Source organism: Ranitomeya imitator, chromosome 6 (assembly GCF_032444005.1).
Source record: "Ranitomeya imitator isolate aRanImi1 chromosome 6, aRanImi1.pri, whole genome shotgun sequence".
Taxonomy (NCBI): Eukaryota; Metazoa; Chordata; class Amphibia; order Anura; family Dendrobatidae; genus Ranitomeya; species Ranitomeya imitator.
This window is the reverse complement of record NC_091287.1, coordinates 77,972,200-77,994,031: the sequence shown is the minus strand read 5'-3', so window position 1 is coordinate 77,994,031 and position 21,832 is coordinate 77,972,200. Positions and strand designations below refer to the sequence as shown.

The window sequence follows — 21,832 nt, the reverse complement described above, 5'->3', positions numbered from 1 at the left end:
TATTTCTTTATTTAAAAATCTTCTGTGCTTATGGAGTGACGGATTCTCTGAGTCTTATTTATATTTTTTTCTTGTATAATTTTGATTAGGATTGTGTAAGTTTTATGGCCTCTGCATCCCCTGGTTCTCGTTGTTTTTGAAAATTAATGTGTAAAAAATATATAAAAAATATGAGAGCATAATAAACTTTGGATATCGGGAGCACTTGCAATGTTGTGTGTGTTTCTGTTATGGGTTTGATATGTTGTGGCACTGGATATGGGTCATATTAAGTCATTGGTGGGTTTGAGTTATGCGGGGGGGTACCACCCCCAAATGTCTCTTTCTCCACATGGAGGTACGGGGTGCCCCACTTGATTGGGGAGGGTATCCCGGCCCTTATGACTGTTATGGGCTTATGCTCTGGCCCTTTAAATCCTGCTGAAGGCACAACTTGATTCATCCCCAGCATAATATGGAACTGCTCTATATTGCTATTAGATGATAACTTGTTTGATTTTTATTTATTTTATTATTTTCTTGGTTAATTAGGATGATGAGAACGAGGTGATGTAAATTGGACATATCTTACCCCTTTTTTATTAACATTGTGCTAATAAGAGATTCGCCGCTTCATATAGCGATTTTTCCCTTAAATAAAATGGCGCCGCTGTCTGCTTTGCGATACTGCGCAGTGGCGTGCCTGTGCATTGTGGTTATACTGGCTGTGATGTCACAGACATGCGCAGTAAGTGCGCTAGGACGCCGAAGACAGGGGCACGCATGTATACAACGCTGTAAGTGTATTATTACCATGATTCGGGGATTGGAGCACCTGGATTTTATAATTGTTAATTGCTCATTGAGCAATGTTTTAGGATTATGCACAGGATGTGTAATGCACTGTATGTATAGATAATGAATTTTTATAACTGAAACACAGGTCACATTTTGCACTGAATGTTGAAATATTAACAGTTACACCTATCCAGCATCTATGTTATTGAATGTAATGAATGTACTGATTGGATATGCTCAGGATTTGTATAAAGAGAGGTTTCACTCACTTGTTCACTGCTTGAAATAGGATTCTCATATCCGAAACGTCGCCACGCCTGCTCAGGCAATAAAGTCCACCTTTTCTATTATTTTTTGTGCTGCTTTTCTTTTTTTGATATTATATATATATATATATATATATATATATATATATATATATATATATATATATATATATATATATATATATATTTTTTTTTTTTTTTTTTTTTTTATTGAAACCAGATAGCGATAATCTTTTTATCTAATCTGTTCTTATTTTATGCTTACAGATATTTGGTATTGGTTATTTTCTTCAGATTATGAGAGCTGTCATCTTATCTGAGCGGCTATTACCAGTATTTATAGATATGTTTTACAGCGGCCACATATATCATAGACCTCACACAACTGGCACTGACTAAAAGTAGTGTTTTCTAGGCATGCTCTGTTACCTATGCAGGGGTTAATGTGCATGGAGGAGGAGAACTGTAACACTACCTTTTGTCAATAGTGGATCCTTGGTTATTTATATATAAACTAGCTGAAGAGCCCGGCGTTGCCTGGGCATAGTAAATATCTGTGGTTAGTTATAGCACCTCACTTCTCTTATTTTCCCATCAGGCCTCTCATTTAGCACCTCACTTCTCTCATTTTCCCATCACGCCTCTCATTTTCTCCCTCACATCTCTCATTTTCTCCCTCACTCCTCTCATTCCCCCTAACACTTATCATTTCGACCTCACATCTGTCATTTTCCGATCACTCCACTATTTTCCCTCACTCCTCTCATTTTGCACTCACACCTTTTCATTGTCACCTCAGACCTCTCATTTTCCTCCCAGTATATACATGTTTGTCATCTCCCTTATATATATTATACACCTGTATGTCATCTCCTGTATATAGTATATACCTGTATGTCATCTCCCCTGTATATAGTATATACCTGTATTTCATCTCCCCTGTAAATAGTATATACCTGCTGTGTTATCTCCTCCTGTATATTGTATATACCTATGTGTTATCTCCTCCTGTGTATAGTATATACCTGTATGTCATCTCTTCTGTATATACTATATACCTGTATGTCATCTCCTACGGTATCCTCACCCATCCCTTGTCATCTCCTGTATATAGTATATACCTGTATGTCATCTCCCCTGTATATAGTATATACCTGTATTTCATCTCCCCTGTAAATAGTATATACCTGCTGTGTTATCTCCTCCTGTATATTGTATATACCTATGTGTTATCTCCTCCTGTGTATAGTATATACCTGTATGTCATCTCTTCTGTATATACTATATACCTGTATGTCATCTCCTACGGTATCCTCACCCATCCCTTGTACCCACCTCAGTATTTGTAAGCTAAATTGGCAGCCTGAGAAATCCCCAGCTAACAGGAAGCCCTCCCCCTGGCAGTATGTATTAGCTCACAAATACACATAATAGACAGGTCATGTGACTGACAGCTGCCGTATTTCCTATATGGTACATTTGTGGTACGTTTTTAGTATGTGCAAGTTTTATGTGAGGCAACTTTTGCATGTGTTGCAACTTTTGGGCATGTGGCAATTTTTCTGCGTGTGCAAGCTTTGCGTGTGGTGAGTTTTCCATGAGGTGAGTTTTGCACGTGTGGCTAGTTTTGCGTGAACCTAGTTTTGCAAGTACCGAGTTTTGCATGTGGCGAATTTTGTAGGTGGCGAGTTTTGAGCGGTGACTTTTGTGTTTTGACTTTTATGTGGCGAGGTTGGTGTATGTGTGCTGAAATGTGTGCTGAGGGTGGTATATGTGTTCAAGCACGTGGTAGTGTGTGGCGCATTTTGTGTGTGTGTTCATATCCCCGTATGTGGTGAGTATCCCATGTCGGGGCCCCATCTTAGCAACTGTACGGTATATACTCTTTGGCGCCATCGCTCTCACTCTTTAAGTCCCACTTGTTCACATCTGGCAGCTGTCAATTTGCCTCCAACACTTTGCCTTTCACTTTTTCCCCAATATGTAGATAGGGGCAAAATGGTTTGGTGAATTGGAACGCGCGGGGTTAAAATTTCGCCTCACAACATAGCCTATGACGCTCTCGGGGTCCAGATGTGTGACTGTGCAAAATTTTGTGGCTGTAGCTGCGACCAGGGCTTTGGAGTCGGTAAGCCACAGTTGCGACTCCGACTCCTGGATTTTATCAGGTTCCGACTCCGACTCCGACTCTGACTCCTTCATAAATGGCCAATTCGTAACAATAAATTTACTGTTGTCAAATATTAACATCGTGCTTATTCAGTTTCTCACCATCATATAAGTAATCAGACCACTTAGAGCAAAAACTATATTTATTAGAATACAATTAGAATATAGCAAATAACTTTTATAAACTTTTCTAAACTCTTGTAAGTAAATATGCAATAAACACTTATGCAGTTAATAAGAAGAAAACTATAAATTTGTCCTCAGAAAAAGTATTGCCTCTGTCAGATCCTCCTTCATGGATGCCCTCAAATCTGATCTAATTATTTTGAGAGCAGAGAACAACCTCTCTACACTAACTTGGGTTGGTGGCAAAGCAGTAACCACTCGGGCAACAATGTCAGGATACAGAGGAATCGCTTGTTGCACTGTTATTTTTGATGAACGGTCAAATTTCTCAATTTCTTTTAGTGCACATGAAAAATTCTGCTGAAATGTACTGGCTGTGTTCTTTGATGGGGATGACTCTTCTATGCGGAAACGCTTTGCACAGTCCTTGTGATCCAAATATTTTTTCGAAATTAAATTCTTCATCAGTTGATGAGGGTGAAGATGTGGCAGGACGACCAAATTCTTCTTGTTCCTCCTGACTGTTCTGCAACCCTTTCATCCTTACTGCTATTTCAAACAAAGCTTCTTTTCCATTAGTTAGCTGTTGATCATCTAGAAGAATCCGATGCATTGGGTCTACATAAACAGCTGCCAAAAGAATGTTATTTTGTAATAGTAGCTCCTCTCTCCATTTCATTGATGTAGCAATGCCACTTACAATTAACCCTCCTCTTTGGGACAGGCGAAACATCAGGTTCTTCCACTCCTTTAAGAAAATACCTGGAGTTAAGTCCTCTGCTTGTAATTTTTTAGTCACTGTAAATGGGTGCTCTAGCAATTTTTCCAGCTCAGTCACCTGATTCCACTGACTTTCATTTAGCGTCAGTTGAGGGTTAGCCATGTCTACAAGAAAGGTTTTCAGTTCAACCAAGCGCTGAATCATTAAGTATTGCCCCATCGTGTGGCTTGATCAATAATTGCCCCTTTTCAAGCACGTCTCTTCAAAATTGAGTCAACTTTAGGGATTCTGGCAACAGTAGCCAATTTTCTCACCTTGACAATCAGTGCAGCAGCATGTCCTTCTTGCAGACTGTCTCTTATAGCCAGCTGTAGCGCATGCACAACACAGCGCATGTAATGAATGTAAGAACGTATTGACACAGTTTCAACAAGATCATCTAAACTATCATGTTGCTGTTCATCTGAAGCAACTTCAGTTTGCTCCTCAGTTACAATATTGTGTTCCTCTATTTCAAACATTTCTTTGTCTGTGGACCCAGAATGTTCTTCTAGCTGCTGGTCACCATCATTACTCTCATTCATTAGCTTAATATTACTTATCATATTTGAAGCATTGTCAGTTACGACAGAAAAAACTTGCTCTTTTTTAAGTTCATAGTCTTGCAGAACCTTTTCCACCAAGACCTGGAGAAACTCAGCATTGAGTACGCTAAGTCTTCTGGGTAATTTCGTAATGCATCTCTGGGAACGGAAGATGGTGGCAGCCGGGCGCGCATCGTCGGACTACAGAAGGTGAGAATAGCAGGTTTTTTGTTTTTTTTATTATTTTTAACATTACATCTTTTTACTATTGATGCTGCATAGGCAGCATCAATAGTAAAAAAAGTTGGGGACACACAGGGTTAATAGCAGCGGTAACGGAGTGCGGTACCCGCAGCCCGGTACCGCTGGCATTAACCCTGTGTGAGCGGTGACTGGAGGGGATTACGGAGCGAGCGCCGAGCACTGACTGCAGGGGAGTAGGGGAGGGACTAATCGGACTGTGCCCGTCGCTGATTGGTCGCGGCAGCCATGACAGGCAGCTGGTGAGACCAATCAGCGACGCGGGATTTCCGTTACGGAAGTTGCTGACAGAAAGACGGAAGTACCCCTTAGACAATTATATATATATAGATTTTTTTTTTTTTAATTAATATATACATACACCCGTTATGATCACTGCCAACTCCACAAAAACAAAATTAACTGCCACCACCAATCATTTATACAGGCAAATTGGACACCTGTTACAAGTAGTGTAAGGCTTCAGGGATACAGTTTACAGAGTAAGAGGAACAAAGCTATCAAATTTTATATATTTAATCCAGGAAAGCAGGCATTGTTTCTAAAAAAATAAACAAATTTGATACAAAATGGGAACAAAACAATGCGGTATATACAATTACATCTAATAAAAGGTCTAACAAAAGAAAATTACTAAACCTGATGTCACGGAAATGTCTCAGAGCTTAGCGGAGGGAGATACTCCTTAGAAAAACAGACAGAACCCACAGCAAGCTGTTCCTTCGAGGACTGACAGAATACAAAAACATAGATTGTGCTTTTTATTAGATCATTCACATACATCCCCTTGGTGAGCTCCTATGGGGGCTGATTGTGGGATGTGCTAGATCTTTTTGCAGTTGGAGATTCCTAACTTCCAGGCGGTAGATATGGTTGCCATATTTGCTATTGCGATTTTACCTTTTTTTATAGAGATGAGACATGGCATGGATAGGATCATCCATCAGACAACTGTTAAGTTGGAGGGGTTAGAATGACCAGCACAGTAGGAGTTGTAATATGGCTCCCTGCAACTTGGAATCTGTATTAAGTATTTATATGGCCCGCTGAAGCACTGAAGAGCTTTTTCACTGAGCTGTAGTGTCCCCGTTTTATGTCTTAAAATTAAAAATACTACAAAGAAGGGGTTTAAGTTTAGACTGACCATCCTTTCGGTTCTCATTGTGAGTCCAGTGATGTGATCTTAATGGAAACTGGAGTGTAAATTTGAACTATTAAATTTAGAGACCACATACGAAAAAAGACGAACAGAAAATATATACTTTGCGTGTGCAGATTTGTAAGCAGAAAGTTGAAATGACTTTGCAGCAAATAACTGATAAGAATCAGGGACCAGTAGGTGACCTCTCTGAAAATGAGAATTATTTGTGAGCCACCATTCTGCTTATTAGATAGAAAAGCGGAAGAGAAACACAAAGGAGACTAGACACAGAGGAAAAGCAACAGGAGGCCAATTAATAAACTCAAGGTCACACAATGAGGGAGTTGTGCAGGTGGAATTAAAAGCCAAATAGTCTCAGGTTACACAACTCCTCACTGACAAAGACCTTGGAAAGGCAAAAAAAAGTCCCACTTGGAAAAGCAGCTGGCAGCCTATAAATCAAAACAAGAGGGGACATAAAAGAATGGGCAGTATTTGTACCATGAGAAAATAAAATACTCCCTACAACTGGAACGAGTGCAACATTGAGAAGTTACCTGCAGACAGTTATATTTTTATATGGCACGTTACTTTACATCAGCATTCATCAAGTCTGTCATGGGAGAACAGTAGTAAAGGTATTGGCCTGCACTCTGTCGTATGGCGAGGTGCTGGTGTAACGGGCCAAACGACCCTTAGTCCATTCAATGAAAATTCACCGCACACTCTGTATGTTTGTGGTGATGCCAAAAAATAATATTTATTTGCAGTTCGTGGGAACAGAAAAAACAGAAATAGGTAAAGCGCAGGAGAAAATTCTAAAGCGACTATACTTGAGTGACGTTTCGACCTGTCCCAGTTTTTATTCAATACGTTGGTAATTCCTTAGTCATGGAGATAGATGCAGTTTCTATGGGGCTATTTCTCAGATCAGGGTAGTGTGCAAAGTGAGCTGTATAGTCCCCAAGATGAGAAAAATATGTCACTCTGCTTTAAATCACATTACTAGCGGCAATCCCGCACCTTGTCTGGCCTCCTGCTGCTGGTGTCATGGGAGAACGACATTAATTGTATAAATTTGTTGATTCAAGAAGAACACTGAAAGGAGTTCACATTATTACCTTTATGTAGGAAGAAGTTAGAAGAGTAGGATCTAATAATGTCCTTGACGTTAGTCCCTATTGCATTTTTGTCCTGACCTTTCATTTGCTCTAATTTGCAAATAAGACACAAAGCAGCATCTAAAAATACAGATCAGCAGGATCGGTAGACATAGTAATGTATACTGGGGCCTCCCAACTCTCTCCCAAAACATTATGTTAGCGAAGAGAAGGATCTGACACTTTTTATTTTCAAGGCCCGATCCTTTTAGTCGCCAGGAGATAAGTTGCCACCAGAGTAATCTGGCTGCAGGTCTCATGGAGAACAAGAGCAATTGCTCTTCCGTGATGAGAAGTTTGCGAAGATAATTGTTGGCCTTGCTGATGTTCAGCCAACACAAAAAAGGCAAAATTAGACAATTTCACACAAAATTCCCAAAATGGGTAAGACAAAATTGTTGGCACCTGTCCAAAATTGTGGGTAAACAACTTCGATTTGTTTTAAGCATGTGATGCTCATTGAAACTCACCTGTGACAAGTAACAGGCATGGGCAATGTGAAAATCACACCTGAAACCAGATAAAAAAAGGGAGAAGTTGACTCGATCTTTGCATTGTGTGTATATGTATACCACACGAATCATGGAGAACAGAAAGAGGAGAACTGTCTGAGAACTTGACAACCAAACACATTGAAAAATATCAACACGCTCAAGTTTACAAGTCCATCTCTAGAGATCTTAATGTTTCTTTGTCCATAGTATGCAACATAATCAAGAAGTTTGCAACCCATGACACTGTAGCTAATCTACCTGGACATCGATGGCAGAGAAAAATTGATTAACCCCTTTACCCCCAAGGGTGGTTTGCACGTTAATGACCAGGCCAATTTTTACAATTCTGACCACTGTCCCTTTATGAGGTTATAACTCCGAAACGCTTCAACGGATCCTGGTGATTCTGACATTGTTTTCTCGTGACATATTGTACTTCATGATAGTGGTAAAATTTTTTTGATAGTACCTGCGTTTATTTGTGAAAAAAACGGAAATTTGGCGAAAATTTTGAAAATTTCGCAATTTTCAAACTTTGAATTTTTATGCAATTAAATCACAGAGATATGTCACACAAAATACTTAATAAGTAACATTTCCCACATGTCTCCTTTACATCAGCATAATTTTGGAACCAATTTTTTTTTTTGTTAGGGAGTTATAAGGGTTAAAAGTTGACCAGCAATTTCTCATTTTTACAACACCATTTTTTTTTAGGGACCACGTCTCATTTGAAGTCATTTTGAGGGGTCTATATGATAGAAAATGCCCAAGTGTGACACCATTCTAAAAACTGCACCCCTCAAGGTGCTCAAAACCACATTCAAGAAGTTTATTAACCCTTCAGGTGTTTAACAGGAATTTTTGGAATGTTTAAATAAAAATGAACATTTAACTTTTTTACACAAAAAATTTACTTCAGCTCCAATTTGTTTTATTTTACCAAGGGTAACAGGAGAAATTGGACCCAAAAAGTTGTTGTCCAATTTGTCCTGAGTACGCTGATACCCCATATGTGGCAGTAAACCACTGTTTGGGCGCATGGGAGAGCTCGGAAGGGAAGGAGCGCAGTTTGACTTTTCAATGCAAAATTGACAGGAATTGAGATGGGACGCCATGTTGCGTTTGGAGAGCCACTGATGTGCCTAAACATTGAAACCCCCCACAAGTGACACCATTTTGGAAAGTAGACCCCCTAAGGAACTTATCTGGATGTGTGGTGAGCACTTTGACCCACCAAGTGCTTCACAGAAGTTTATAATGCAGAACCGTAAAAATAAAAAATCATATTTTTTCACAAAAATTATATTTTTGCCCCCAATTTTTTATTTTTCCAAGGGTAAGAGAAGAAATTGGACCTCAAAAGTTGTTGTCCAATTTGTCCTGAGTACGCTGATACCCCATATGTGGCAGTAAATCACTGTTTGGGCACATGGGAGAGCTCGGAAGGGAAGGAGCGCAGTTTGACTTTTCAATGCAAAATTGACAGAAATTGAGATGGGACGCCATGTTGCGTTTGGAGAGCCACTGATGTGCCTAAACATTGAAACCCCCCACAAGTGACACCATTTTGGAAAGTAGACCCCCTAAGGAACTTATCTGGATGCGTGGTGAGCACTTTGACCCACCAAGGGCTTCACAGAAGTTTATAATGCAGAGCCATAAAAATAAAACAAAATTTTTTTCCCACAAAAATTATTTTTTAGCCCCCAGTTTTGTATTTTCCCTAGGGTAACAGGAGAAATTGGACCCCAAAAGTTGTTGTCCAATTTGTCCTGAGTACGCTGATACCCCATATGTGGGGGGGAACCACCGTTTGGGCGCATGGGAGGGTTCGGAAGGGAAGGAGCGCCATTTGGAATGCAGACTTAGATGGAATGGTCTGCAGGCGTCACATTGCGTTTGCAGAGCCCCTAATGTACCTAAACAGTAGAAACCCCCCACAAGTGACACCATTTTGGAAAGTAGACCCCCTAAGGAACTCATCTTGATGTGTTGTGAGAGCTTTGAACCCCCAAGTATTTCACTACAGTTTATAACGCAGAGCCATGCAAATAAAAAATATTTTTTTTTCCACAAAAATTATATTTTAGCCCCCAGTTTTGTATTTTTCCAAGGTTAGCAGGAGAAATTGGACCCTAAATGTTGTTGTCCAATTTGTCCTGAGTAAGCTGATACCCGATATGTGGGGGGGAACCACCGTTTGGGCGCATGGGAGGGCTCGGAAGGGAAGGAGCATCATTTGGAATGCAGACTTAGATGGATTGGTCTGCAGGCGTCACATTGCGTTTGCAGAGCCCCTAATGTACCTAAACAGTAGAAACCCCCCACAAGTGACCCCATATTGGAAACTAGACCCCTCAATGAACTTATCTAGATGTGTTGTGAGAACTTTGAACCCCCAAGTGTTTCACTACAGTTTATAACGCAGAGCCGTGAAAATAAAAAATCTTTTTGTTTTCCCACAAAAATTATTTTTTAGCCCCCAGTTTTGTATTTTCCCAAGGGTAACAGGAGAAATTGGTCCACAAAAGTTGTTGTCCAATTTGTCCTGAGTACGCTGATACCCCATATGTTGGGGTAAACCCCTGTTTGGGCACACAGGAGAGCTCGGAAGGGAAGGAGCACTGTTTTACTTTTTCAACGCAGAATTGGCTGGAATTGAGATCGGACGCCATGTCGTGTTTGGAAAGCCCCTGATGTGCCGAAACAGTGGAAAGCCCCCAATTATAACTGAAACCCTAATCTAAACACACCCCTAACCCTAATTCCAACGGTAACCCTAACCACACCTCTAACCCTGACACACCCCTAACCCTAATCCCAACCCTATTCCCAACTGTAAATGTAATCTAAACCCCAACCCTAACTTTAGCCCCAACCCTAACTGTAGCCCCAACCCTAACCCTAACCCTAGCCCTAACCCTAACCCTAACCCTAGCCCTAACCCTAGCCCTAGCCCTAGCCCTAACCCTAGCCCTAACCCTAGCCCTAACCCTAGCCCTAGCCCTAACCCTAGCCCTAACCCTAGCCCTAATGGGAAAATGGAAATAAATACATTTTTTTTTATTTTTCCCTAACTAAGGGGGTGATGAAGGGGGGTTTGATTTACTTTTATAGCGAGTTTTTTAGCGGATTTTTATGATTGGCAGCCGTCACACACTGAAAGACCCTTTTTATTGCAAAAAATATTTTTTGCAATACCACATTTTGAGAGCTATAATTTTTCCATATTTTGGTCCACAGAGTCATGTGAGGTCTTGTTTTTTGCGGGACGAGTTGACGTTTTTATTGAAAACATTTTTGGGCACGTGACATTTTTTTATCGCTTTTTATTCCGATTTTTGTGAGGAAGAATGACCAAAAGCCAGCTATTCATGAATTTCTATTGGGGGAGGCGTTTATACCGTTCCGCGTTTGGTAAAATTGATAAAGCAGTTTTATTCTTCGGGTCAGTACGATTACAGCGATACCTCATTTATATCATTTTTTTATGGTTTGGTGCTTTTATACGATAAAAACTATTTTACAGAAAAAATAATTATTTTTGCATCGCTTTATTCTCAGGACTATAACTTTTTTATTTTTTTGCTGATGATGCTGTATGGCGGCTCTTTTTTTGCGGGACAATATGACGTTTTCAGCGGTACCATGGTTATTTATATCTGTCCTTTTGATCGCGTGTTATTCCACTTTTTGTTCGGCGGTATGATAATAAAGCGTTTTTTGCCTCGTTTTTTTTTTTTTTTTTTCTTACGGTGTTTACTGAAGGGGTTAACTAGTGGGACAGTTTTATAGGTCGGGTCGTTACGGACGCGGCGATACTAAATATGTGTACTTTTATTGTTTTGTTTTTTTTATTTAGATGAAGAAATGTATTTATGGGAATAATATTTTTTTTTTTTTTTCATTATTTTGGAATATTTTTTTTCATTTTTTTTACACATTTGGAAATTTTTTTTTTTACTTTTTTACTTTGTCCCAGGGGGGGACATCACAGATCAGTGATCTGACAGTTTGCACAGCACTCTGTCAGATCACTGATCTGACATGCAGCGCTGCAGCCTTCACAGTGCCTGCTCTGAGCAGGCTCTGTGAAGCCACCTCCCTCCCTGCAGGACCCGGATCCGCGGCCATCTTGGATCCGGGGCTCGAGCAGGGAGGGAGGTGAGGAGACCCTCGCAGCAACGCGATCACATCGCGTTGCTGCGGGGGGCTCAGGGAAGCCCGCAGGGAGCCCCCTCCCTGCGCGGTGCTTCCCTGCACCGCCGGCACATCGCGATCATCTTTGATCGCGGTGTGCCAGGGGTTAATGTGCCGGGGGCGGTCCGTGACCGCTCCTGGCACATAGTGCCGGATGTCAGCTGCGATAAGCAGCTGACACCCGGCCGCGATCGGCCGCGCTCCCCCCGTGAGCGCGGCCGATCGGCTATGACGTACTATCCCGTCCAGGGTCAGATAAGCCCAGGGCACCTCGACGGGATAGTACGTCTAAGGTCACAGAGGGGTTAAAGGTTGCAACGTAGGTTAATCAGGATGGTGGATAAGTAGCCCAAATCAAGTTCCAAAGAAATTCCAGCTGTCATGCAGGCACATTTGAATAAAACAAAACGCTATGTCAGGAAAACCAGAAGGACCCCACTGCTGATACAGACTGCCGTTTGCCAAAATGTATACGAGTAAGCCAAAATCCTTCTGGAAAAGAGTCTGCTGGACAGATGAGACAAAGACAGAGCTTATTGGTAAAGCCCCTCATTCTACTGTTTACCAAAAACAGAATGAGGCCTACAAAGAAAATAGAACAATACCTACAGTCAAATATGGTGGAGGTTCAAAGATGTTTTGGTGTTGCTTTGCTGGCTCTGGCCCTGAGTGCCTTAACTATGCAAGGCATCATGAAAACCAAAGAGAGCTGTAAGAAGCTTCTTAATGGTTATTAGAAGTGATTGATTGCAGTTATTTATTCAAAAAGGTGTTCAACCAAATAAGTTGAGGGTACCAATAATTTTGTCTGGCTCATTTTTGGGGTTTTGTGTACAATCTGTCTTTTTTTCCTCAGTTTTCTTTTGTATTGTTTCAATATACAAAGCAAATAACAAAACGTGTAATTGCAATTATTTTCTCAGAGAAATACGGTACTTCATTTTCTTGAACAAGTTTAAAGGGAAACTGTCACCACCCCCAGGCGTTTGTAACTAAAAGAGCCACCTTGTGCTGCACTAATGCTGCATTCTGACAAGGTGGCTCTTTTAGTTCGGGTCCCTGGCACTGCTGCAATAATCGCTTTTGAAATTTGTCCCTCATACCTGTGAAATCGCCAGGGGGGGCAGGTCTTTCCCCTCTAATCCAGACGCCTCACAACAGTCACTCATGGCCTCTGCGTGCCAGACGCCGCCTCCTCTTCGTTCAGTAGCGTCCCTGGCACCTGTGCTGTTATTTTTTTTTTTCGGGCATGCGCAGTTGCGCTGCCCTTCGAACTTACAGCGCAGGCGCCGGGGACGCTACTGAAGGAATAGGAGTCGGCGCCTGGCGCGCAGAGGCCATGAGTGACGGCTGTGAGGCATCTGGATTAGGGGGAAAGACCTGCCTCCCTGGCAATTTCATGGTATGAGGGACAAACTTCTAAAACGATTATTGCAGCAGTGCCAGGGACCCGAACTAAAAGAGCCACCTTGTCAGAATGCAGCATTAGTGTAGCACAAGGTGGCTCTCTTAGTTACAAACGCCTGGGGGGGGGAGGTGACAGGTTCCCTTTAAGGGTGCCAACACTTTCGACCATGACTGTGGGTGTAAATATATTACATATTTGTACTGAGCCTAAAGGTACCGTCACACTCAGCAACTTTCCAACGATCACGACCAGCGATACGACCTGGCCGTGATCGTTGGAAAGTCCTTGTGTGGTTGCTGGAGAGCTGTCACACAGACAGCTCTCCAGCGACCAACGATGCCGAAGTCCCCGGGTAACCAGGGTAAACATCGGGTTACTAAGCGCAGGGCTGCGCTTAGTAACCCGATGTTTACCCTGGTTACCATTGTAAATGTTAAAAAAAAAAACCACATACTTACATTCCGGTGCCTGTCGCGTCCCCGGCGTCCGCTTCCCTGCACGCCTCCTGCATCCTGTGTAAGTGCCGGCCGTAAAGCAGAGCGGTGACGTCACCGCTGTGCTCTGCTTTACGGCCGGCCGGCGCTGACACAGGATGCAGGAGGAGTGCAGGGAAGCGGACGCCGGGGACGTGACAGGCACCGGAATGTGAGTATGTGTTTTTTGTTTTTTTTTTACATTTACAATGGTAACCAGGGTAAACATCGGGTTACTAAGCGCGGCCCTGCGCTTAGTAACCCGATATTTACCCTGGTTACCAGTGAACACATCGCTGGATCGGCATCACACACGCCGATTCAGCGATGTCAGCGGGTGATCAGCGATGAAATAAAGTTCTGGCCTTCTAGCTCCGACCAGCGATGTCACAGCAGGATCCTGATCGCTGCTGCGTGTCAAACACAACGATATCGCTATCCAGGACGCTGCAACGTCACGGATCGCTATAGTTATCGTTGTAATGTTGTTCAGTGTGAAGGTACCTTTATGTGTCTCATCTAAACCAGTTTAATAAGAATATTTACTCCAGTGATTATAACACAATACCTTTCACATAGAGCCAGACCGTATCTCTTCCGGCTGCTTCAATAGCTCCTGGCACCACGCTTTATCTCAGATGGACCACAATAATTGGTCCACACACACTGAAAGCCTTCAAAGCCAGGATTAGCGGCTTAGGAACACCTAGATGGAACAGATGTTTTCTCTGCCAATGTGTACTAGTTCAATTCAACAATCCATCCAAAATACAGCACATACGGTAAATGTAGTTTATACATTTAAATAACCCAATTCCTGGACCAAGTAAGAGATAAAGGTCGGAAAACGTGCTTAAAATATTAGGTTATTCAATTTACTGCCTCATTTCAATAAACAAGCCAGATGATGTGTTAGAAGAAGGGGGCTGGTTTAGCTGTTGAAATAAACTTGCGAGCCAGACCCCTTCATACAAAATACTGATGACATGTCAACAGAGGAAGCCCTCTGTGAAGAATGAGACAGGAATAGACCTGCTTGACAGTAGCAGATGTTTTCGGATCAGGGCAACTTACATAGTTGAAGTATATTAGTAAGTAATAAAGTTTATACATCTTACTATACCTCAAAATATATATATATTTTTTTTATCAGGACAAGATTCTTGAATTAGATTTTTGTATTTATGAGCTGCGGCTCCTCCACTCACCCGCTGCTCGTTGATAGCATTTCTACCAGGCACAGTATTGGGGATAAAGCTGTCAATCACACCGTGATCGACCTCCATTATCAGTGTGCTTGTCACTACTATATGCTGCCATTAAATAGGACAGCGTAAACCTGGTGACAGATTCCCTTTAATACGAGACACTGGCTCATTTATTTTTCATGCAGTAATCAACATATCCATACTAATGTCCTTAAATCTAAGCAATTATTATACAAGAAGTATCAAAGGGAGAGCGTTCATCACATAAACCAGTGCAAGATAAAACACCATATTTTCCTGTCCATCACTGTGGGACTTTATCTTGTGATGACAATCAAAAGACCACTAATTGAAGGATTGCATCAAAGTCACACAGCACAAAAAAATCAATATAAGGAACGTGTCCATTCACAGGCTGAGATTAGATATAATCAGAGGCAACACGTTGGAGAAGCCCGCGCATTAAATCAGCATAACTGCCAACACAGTCAGATATTGACACAAACACATCATGGCTAATATACAGGGCAGTCGGCTTTATAACATATTTCTCTGCTCTTGCAAAATATTTATTTTTATGTATTTAAAATGAAATATTATAAACACAAGGAAAACAACAATGTCTCCCTAAATATATTGTAGCACTGCTGTTATTGGACACAGGTGGGTGAAAGCTATATTTTCCGGTTGACTAGTCCTCCTCTCCCTGTCTGCTTGACTTTGGTCATCAACACTAAATCCCCTACATGTCACAGCGTGATAAAGAATCCTATTTGGTGTCCTTAGCATGCTTATTACACATGACACATATTAAAGGTCACCTTGATGTTAGAGTCCCCATATTGACAGGCACAAGATTGATTGGAATATCATCTTTATTTTAGGCCTTCTTCAGACCTCAGTGTCTACGGTACGTGTGGTGACAGTTTTCACACGTACCGTAGACACTTACACACATAGACCCATTCAAGAGAATAGATCTGCGCACATGTCAGTGTGTTTCCACGAACCATGTGTCTGTGGGCAAAACACGCTGACATGTCCAGCTTATTTAGCAGCAGGATGGGCCGCAAAACATCCCGCACACATGCACACTGATTACATATGGACATCCATGTGTCATCAGTGTGACACGTACCAGTGCCTAGGAATCAGCGGTCTTGTTAGCAACCATGTGCCGCATCAGTATCACTCGTACCGATACCTGAAAAAATCCGGCACAGTTTGCGCTGTTCTCATGCCCCGGGTGCTGAAGACAGTTCACATCATTGTCCCCTGCTCGCGATGAGATCAGGGAGACCAGAGGATAATGTTGAAAGTTGTATTCAGCCTCCGCTGTCTACATTGAGTGTAAAATGAAAAGGCCGATTTCTCACGGTGAACTGCGATGATCTCACTGAGATCAGCGCAGTTCACAGGACTGGTCTCGCTGCAGCGAGTCATTTTCCCCAGCTCTTCAGCGTGAGTGGTCGCACGGTTACTGCGTGGGACAATCTGGATTTTTTAAACCTCGGACAGGTGAGGGATATTGTTGTTTATTTTAATTTGTTTACAGGGGACAATGGCTTCCGGGAATTAGGAGAGTATAATGTGATTTTTTTATTTTATTGTTAATTTTACACTCGATGTAGACAGCGAGGGCTGAATACAACTCTCAACATTGTGCCCTGCTCTCGCTGATCTCAGCGTGAGCAGGGGACAATAATGTGAACTGTCTTCAGCACTCGGGGTCTGAAAACAGCGCAAACTGTGCCGGCTTTTTTCAGGCACTGGTACGTGTGATACTGATGGGGCACATGGTTGCCACACGTTTGAAACACATGGACGCGGATATCTGAGATACTGTTTTTTACAGTACCGGAATTATCAGAATGTGTGAACGAGCCCTTACTCAGAAAATGGAAATTAAACTAAAAAAAAAACATCAGAAAACTGGGATTCTAAAGGTACTGTCCTATAATAACCCATTATTCAGGTAGCTTCTACAGGTGAATTAGGTGGTCTAATCCTTGGGATCTGCTACTACGGTGTTGATGTCGTTAAACTGATTATGGCAGCAGCTCTCCAGAGGCTTAAAGGGATATTCCCATCCCCCAAATCCTATCCCAATAGTAGTAGGTGCAATAATAATATTAGTAAATACCACCAGTTAGAAATGTAGCATAGTTCTTCTAATTTTCTAAGTCACTTACCATGTGCAGTGCACTGCAGTAGCTTAGATATCCATGACTATGATCACTAGCAGCAAACTAAATAACTGGGACAATATGAGTGGTCATAACCATGGATAACCTAAGCTACTGCAATGTCCTGCACATGGGGTAAGGGACATAGCAAATCATAAGAACTATACTACATTTCTAATAGGACGTATATGCTAATATTATTATAACACCTACTACATATTGGGAAAGGATCTTATAGATGAGAATACCTTTTTATTCAGCAGCTGCTTCACTCTCACTTCCTTTAAATGAAAATAACACCTGGAAAAAGTCAGAGCAGCTGCATATCTCCGGCATTCTTTGAATATCTGTTACATCCTAAATAAGTGGGAGTGAAACGGTCACTGATTGGCTGCAGGGCTCACGTGGCATAAAGTCACGCGAGCCCCAGGAGACGAAGCGCCTGCGTCGCTGGAACAGTGCCGGCACCAGAAGGCTGTTATTTGATAAGCGGGAATACAGCAATTGAGAAGATTTTTAACAGATCAATATGTAGAGTAAATGTAGCTAATATCACAGGTATTTTAAGACCTTAGATTGTCTACTAGTCAGACAAACCCTTTAAGGTCTTATAATACCTGTAATTTTACCCACCCTTATTCAAGTATCAAAAATCTAAGTTTGCTGGAGAGGAGTTATTGATCCATAGATCGAAGGTTAGATAGCGGTCACTCAAAAATCTACATTTCATAGTCTCCCCATACGTATGCACACTCGACTTGAAAAAGTGTTTCTCAGCATAAAAAGGGAGTAGATCACCTTTTTCACAACCCAAAAATAAAAAGGATTGGACAGTTGAAATCCAAGTGGTCTCTCCTCCAACATTTGCAAATGAGGACGCATTACAAGGTTGTCCAGTCCAGTCAAAATTCTTAGATTTGACTGATATAAAGCTAAGGGTGCAGTCATTACTCGTGCGAGGATCGTAACGAAATCCACGGACTGGCCGTCGGTTCTACTGAACTGAGTGTGACAGCATGTATTCCTTTGGAACGGTCATGCTCAGGTCAGGAGAGCAGACGGCCAGTCTGAGACGAAGGATCAGATGTTGATAAAAGAGTTGGAGGAGGCTGAGGAGGCAGGAATTAACGATCAATCCCCAGAGGCGTAGGGAAGGTTAAAGGTGGCGCAGAATAGAGTATGTCAGATGGCAATGAAAACAGCGGAACGTAGAAGAATGTTTAAACTGCTAAATACTTTGAAGAGGGGGACAGGGCGGGCCATCTCCTTTGCAGAATAGTGTCGGCGCAGAGAGATTCCACGCATATAGTCGCTTTGAAGGGAAGGGATGGGAGGGCGCACACTGGTTGTAAAGCAATTTTGGAGGTGACGACGGAGTATTACTCAGATGTTTATAAATCACGGGTACAGCCAACGACGGAGGAGGTGGATGGTTTCTTGACAGAGGTACAGCTTCCCAGACTCTCAGTGGCCGATAAGGGACTTCTCGAAGAGCCGTTTAATTTGGAGGAGCTTGACGCCGCATTGGTCTCTATGCCCAATGATAAAGCCCCGGGGTAGATGGGATCCCGGGGGAGGTGTATAAAAAATATAAAGAGATACTGCTTCCTGCCTTATTGGAGGTGTATGAGGCTGGTCTGGTGGAAGGGAAGCTGCCGAGGTCCATGCGGGAGGCAATAATTGTTGTTCTGCCAAATAATTGTTGTTCTTATCGCCCAATCTCATTAACGATAGATATCAAAATCTTGGCCAAGATGTTGGCTAACTGTCTTAATAAGGTGATAACGACCTTAATACACCGGGACCAGTCCGGATTTATGCCCAATAGTTCCACAGCGTGTAATCTTCGACGACTGTTTCTCAATATGCAGGTAAAAGCGGATAATATGGGTCGGAGGGTTGTGGTGAAAGCTTATTGCAATGCATTGGTTGGATGAAAAACCGCCAGGGAAAAAGAAATTTATCAACAAGATAAATTTTATTGTTCTTATGGAAAGAAGCATATACAGTAAGAGAGGTCAGAATACAAAATTTGAAAATGTGTGGGGTGGATGGATTACCCAGGTGTAGTGTCTGCTGAGTTGCTGCAAAGTAGAATGGGTGTTATTTAGTTGATTCTGGGGGGGACTCCTATATGTACAGGATCGCTTTTGTAAAGCTTGTTATCTTTTCTCAAGAGGTGATGTTGTTAGATGGTTGTATTGGATAATGGGCAAGAGACTGGGGGGAGGGAGAGAGGGTTTGGTTTTGGGGTAAGGGTGTTGTTTAGTAAAATGAAAATGTATTATCAGGTTATGTATCTAACGTACAGTATTTGTCTGGAAATTGTATCGGACTGTGTTATTGGCATTTCATATGCTTTAATAAAAACGTACATGATTAAAAAAATACGGCCAGTCTGAGGATTGCGATACTCGTGTAAGTAATATGGCCGTATGACTGCACCCCAATGTGTATGGACAGCTTTTTTTCTGATTGCCATATCTGGAAATAAAGAAGGAAATTTTTCCCTGAATAAAAGGAAAATTAGGTTTCTGTCTCATGGGGTTTTGTGCGAATAATAAGTTTGAGCAATACGATTTATGCATTTTCTATTATTACATTACTGTATTAGCTATACCAAAGTAATAACACAGTTGACAATTTAGCTTCAAACCTTGGCAGACTGATACTAAATGATGCCAGTAAGCAATTTCTTGACAATATCTAGCAGCTAGGTAGATGCGTTACTGAAATTGATTAGAAAAATTGATTTGATTCTCGCTCCTCAAGATATATGGATAATAATTCTTTTTTATTTTTCCAATCACATTTCAGTAACACAGCATCTACTTTCATTTGTTCCATCACGTAAAAAATCCTTACAGACAAAAAAATAAAAGTGCTATGAATTATAAATTGTAAAGCTTACTAATACAGTTCAATTAGGGGAGATGCCTCTATTATGCTCTACGTGGAAAGCAAAGCTGCCAGGACCCAAGATGGAGCAGCTACCAGTCAATGGGGACATTTCACCTACTTGAACTTTACTAGTAAGTTATACAATTTATTATTTAAAGTTTTTTTATGCCTTATTTTTTTGTCTGAAAAAGTATTTTAAGTACTATATTACATATGAAGACTCTCAGCCTGAGCAATTAACGTATTTGGAAAACCTACCTCCACTGAAGATTACACAAGATAATAAACTTCTATTTAAATATTTATTTACAATACATTCTACACATTTGCACATTGTAAAATATCACCCTTGTGAGTAGTAAGCATATGCACGTGTCCTAAACATCGGAATAAGGGGAAAAAGCAGCATTGCGAAAATTGTTTAGTTTGTGACACAAATGATTATAAATGTGATAAATCAACTGAGCCGTACGATTTCCATCATTGTTTCAGGGACACTTATTCAAAATGACGTGCACTCTACTGCCAGACACGGTCCTAGGGGCAAAGGATCTGAGTAATAGGTTATTCTGCGCAGCTGAACACACAGTCATGAAAGGGTTTTCACACGAATTTTCAGAGTATTTAATAAGTTCAGACAGGACTTAGCAGGATGACAGAGCACCACATACACACCAGACATGTACTTGAAGAAGTGTCTGGTTCCAATGTTCCTGAATGAAGAAAGATTTTGGATGAAATCTCTCTGCAGCTCACATATATATACAACAAATGGTTAAAAAAATACAGAAAAATATATAAGACTGACTAGGGAGACTTGCGGATAAATACTGATCCTGAATACAGTTTTGAATACATATGCAATATTTACATAAGCACGATTTGCAACTATCATTTGACTTGACATTATTTGCAACTACAAAACGCTTAGTGTGCCGAAGTAGTCAGATATTTTTATTTTTTATTCAAAACATTTAGAACTTCCCAGATTTTAAATAAAGGAGGGCTCCTTCACATTCCATTACTCCCGAGAAGAGCGCAATGCGCCTGGACACAAGCAACCATCATGGTTTGAAAACTTCTTCCCAAAGATTCCCGATTGAGAAACATCTTTGCTGCCTAGTGATAGCTCCTGCCAGAACTGCATGACAGACAGAAATGCCTGAAGCAAATGTAAATTTATATTAAAGGTACCGTCACATTTAGCGACGCTCCAGCGATATAGACAATGATCCGACCTAAACTAGATTGCTGGAGCGTCGCAGTTAGGTCGCTGTAGAGATGTCAAACACAGCAACTCCAGAACGATGCAGAAGCGATCCAGTGACGTACTTATCGTTCTCGCTGGTTGTTAGCTTCGTGAAAAAACATTGCAGGCATCGTTGCTTTTGCTGTCAAACATGACGAATCACGCCGACCTGACGACCAAATAAAGTTCAGCTACGACCAGCGATGTCACAGCAGGATCTTGATTGCTGCTGCGTGTCAAACACAACGAGATCGCTATCCAGGATGCTGCAACGTCACGGATTATTGTCGTTCTCGTTGTAAAGTTGCTCAGTGTGAAGGTACCTTTACTCATCATTTATCAGGGATCTTTTTCGTACATATTGAGTGTCTATTGTTATGAATTCAATTATAGACCTACAGTTGGGAAATAAAGTATTTAGTCAGCCACCAATTGTGCAAGTTCCCCCACTTAAAAAGATGGGAGAAGCCTGTAATTGACATTATAGGTAGACCACAACTATGAG

General features: G+C 41.4%; 1 protein-coding gene across 1 annotated transcript in view; it reads right to left on the bottom strand.

Annotated features, from left to right (window-relative positions):
• Positions 1 to 21,832, bottom strand: part of RAPGEF5 (Rap guanine nucleotide exchange factor 5) — a 350,639-nt gene that overhangs the window by 261,130 nt on the left and 67,677 nt on the right. The gene's annotated exons all lie outside the window — the stretch shown is intronic.